Raw genomic sequence first — 4,081 nt, forward strand, 5'->3', positions numbered from 1 at the left:
CAGCTGTAGCGACAATGTCTTGTAAGCAATGCAGGTGTTTTGTAGTTTTGTGATGTAGAAGAACATAAGAGTGTTAATTTTCTCCTGACATCAGAGCCACTGAGGACGCAGTGTATTAGTTTTGTTTTTGGTGGTAATGCACCACCGAATATACCTAAATTAATTTATGTCTGCGCATATAATTTTACTCCAGAATGAGTGACAATTCAAGGCATGTTTTGTTAAAAAGTTAAAACTCAAGGATAGATCAGTACCCATTGTTTGTGATCTAGCTGCACTTCAAGAAGAAGTAAGTCTCACACTTTATATTTTGTATGATCATTTTGCAAATCACCTTTGCTCCTCCACGGAAGAGAGGGGCAGGGTGAGCAGAGCTCATTAACATTTAAAGGGACATGCCCCAAAACGAGCCGCTGTGAACAGAGCAAGGTAAAAAGGGTGTTGTTTTACATGACCACTGAGGAATTTTCATGAAAACCCTAAAGAATCATGCCAACTTGTGGAAGATGGGCATCCAATGTCCCCTTTGAAGCACAACCACCACAAAATCAGACTGACTTCAAGATCATTCTGAGGTTAAATACATATTTAAAATCATAACAATAATTTTTTTATTAGCTATGCTACTATTTTTTAAATCAAATCTTTGCATAGCTATGACAAGAAACACTGTCTAGAATCTAACAATGCCTTGGAAAAAACAGTTAATCTTAAAAAATGAAGCATAGTTATACATAAACCCATAAATTAAAAAAACGAGTTATCGATTAAGCATGTTCTAAACTCCTGAAACATTTGTGTTTCATATTTTAGAGCAGTCACTGCAATTCATAAAATAAATCAATTAAATCTGTATGTGGGAGTGTGTGTGAACAAATCAGATGTAACCCCCTTTGTAATCCTTAACGTTTTCATAAATAACTGTAATTTAATTACACATTTTTTCTCAGTAACTGTAACTGATTACAGTTACTTTTATTTTGTAATCAAATTACATAATTCCGTTACATGTAACTAGTTACTTCCCAACACTGCTGCTGCAGGCAGAGTACCGTCAGAAGAGCCCAGCCAATGTCAGGAGATGGAGCCACCATTTTGAAATAACATGACCAGCTTAAATTTCACACGAGAACCGATTTTAACATGAGTGAATATTATATTCATTGATGCATTCATGTCCTCCGGGAAAGTTTGTATTTATGAGTTTGGAAGTCATATTTCAACATCATATGTGTTCAAGTCACTTCGGCTGGAGCAAGATGGCGATGTGCCGTTGATACAAAAAAACAAACAAAAAAACATCTACTTCTACAAAATGAAGACCGTCTGTCAGGTGTATAAAAGCTTTTTTAAATGTTTTTATTAAACTTTTGAAAATGCTGTGTATTGAATCATTACATATTCTATTGTAAATGTACCATGCTATAGTATTTTGTACATGCAACTTAGCTAGTTTTATTGTAAATTGAAAAAAATGAATGTCAGTACAGATGCTGCATCTTTTGCATCCATTTTTTTTCTCACTGACACGCCCAGAATTCCGAAACATTGGGCTTCAAGAAAGTTTCATTACAAGTTTTCCACTCATAATTATGACTGTGATGGCATTCATATGTGTTCAACTCGTAAATACAGTGTTTCTGACATGATTTGAAAACACCATATGTGTTTTTGTGCATTACATCATGAGATTACACACTGTCTAGTGCAAACAGCATTTGAAATGGGAAATTCTTTTTTTTTTTTTTTCGGTAAGATGTTTCTTTCTTCTTGTTAACTAACACCCATGCACACATAACTGCATACAGTTCACATTAAATGTTTGTAAAATCCCAACAACCTTGACAGAGAGAAAGAGAGCTCACTTACCATAAAGGATCTGGTTTCCACAGTATTGACTTAAATAGGGAACAGAGACACAACAGAGGTTATAGTAAGCTCTGAGCCTACGACAGGCCACATTCTGTGCTGAAGTCATTATGGTGTCAGACTTCACTATAACACAGCCAAACGTAATGGACATCCAACTGAGTGTTCATTCAAGGTCAAGTTATATGGGGCATGTAGTTTCTGCTATCAGTGTAACGAAACACATTAAATGCTCAGAAAACTTGGAAAACAACAGCCTATATAGATTTTTTCTGCCATTTTTCATGGAGAGAAAACATTGTCTCTTCACTGACTATGTTGTTGCATTTGGACATTCAGAATTGTAAAAAATACACACAATAAATATTTAAAATGGTCTGTGTTTATCTTTGTTCTGATTTTTATAGTTTAAAACATAATATTTGTTATGTTGAGATTGAAAGTCTGGTTCTAGGACAAGGGTTAAAAAATAATATATACATAAAAGGTATTTAATAATAATAATAATAATAATGATGATGATGATGATGATGAGGATGAAGAGGATGAGGATGAAGCCACGGTAAAATAAAACTTCACTTTTATTAGCTATTTTTGTTATTACTTTTAACCAACTGGTCTCATGGTAATTTTTGTAGATGTATGAATCCAGTTTCAAGTGTAGTTTATCACATTAACTACTAACAACCAGAAAGTAGACAATTATCTTTTTTCTTCTGTGTGCATGTCCATTGGTTTTATATTTTAGTTTAAGCAATTACATTCATACATTTGAATTGTGGATTAACTGTTCAAGTAATTTTAGTATCCCTGCCAATCTGTTCTGCCACTTAAAAGTTATTTTATTAGACATATCTATAGGAAGTATACTGTAACAGTTCAGCACTTCACTAACAGATTCAGCACTTACACCCACATATTAACAAATGCTCTACATATTCCCATGCACTATAACAGATTTGCTTGTATCTTTTCTGCTAGCTATACGCAAGAAAATATTTTAGTCTTCCATGTGAAACTGAACTGCTTAATAACACAGCATTCACCCTCTGATACCTCAAGCCAGATTACTTTTGCGTAGAGCTCAGTGATGATGATGATGATGATGAGGATGAAGAGGATGAGGATGAAGCCACGGTAAAATAAAACTTCACTTTTATTAGCTATTTTTGTTATTACTTTTAACCAACTGGTCTCATGGTAATTTTTGTAGATGTATGAATCCAGTTTCAAGTGTAGTTTATCACATTAACTACTAACAACCAGAAAGTAGACAATTATCTTTTTTCTTCTGTGTGCATGTCCATTGGTTTTATATTTTAGTTTAAGCAATTACATTCATACATTTGAATTGTGGATTAACTGTTCAAGTAATTTTAGTATCCCTGCCAATCTGTTCTGCCACTTAAAAGTTATTTTATTAGACATATCTATAGGAAGTATACTGTAACAGTTCAGCACTTCACTAACAGATTCAGCACTTACACCCACATATTAACAAATGCTCTACATATTCCCATGCACTATAACAGATTTGCTTGTATCTTTTCTGCTAGCTATACGCAAGAAAATATTTTAGTCTTCCATGTGAAACTGAACTGCTTAATAACACAGCATTCACCCTCTGATACCTCAAGCCAGATTACTTTTGCGTAGAGCTCAGTGATGGCTTCATTTAAATGCAAAGTCATTCGACTGCAAATTGTGACAATGCACAAAAGAGCAGCTCTGGCCTGGCAAACTGTAAAACACGATAGACAAAAGGTTTGACAGGCCTCTGGAGCAGCACAGGAGTATGGGTAATTGGTCCCTGTTGCTTTTGCCTCAGCCCAGTTATGTCCTCATGCTCTCACAGGTATGCAAACACACACACACACATACTCTTCTACCCAGTCATCTAAATGAGGCTTCAGACCTGCCCTGCATATGAGATCATGGTTTAGATGGTGGTCAGTCACTCAAGGTCTAACAGACACTCTTGTACTGAACAGAAACATAGACATACTGCAATAGAAGTGAATCTTGCTAATATTAATGACAAAAATACTAAACGTCTTAATGTGGTTTGCCTTTAAATTATTGATTTATTTGTGTGTTTGTTTTTACACATAAAAGGAGAAATTTGGAAGAATTTACTGGTCATTATTATAATAAATAATAATATATCAAAAAGGACATTTATTAATCTATTCCTGATATATATATATATATA

The sequence above is a fragment of the Sinocyclocheilus rhinocerous genome, unplaced genomic scaffold (assembly GCF_001515625.1).
Source record: "Sinocyclocheilus rhinocerous isolate Xijiao unplaced genomic scaffold, SAMN03320098_v1.1 scaffold425, whole genome shotgun sequence".
NCBI lineage: Eukaryota > Metazoa > Chordata > Actinopteri > Cypriniformes > Cyprinidae > Sinocyclocheilus > Sinocyclocheilus rhinocerous.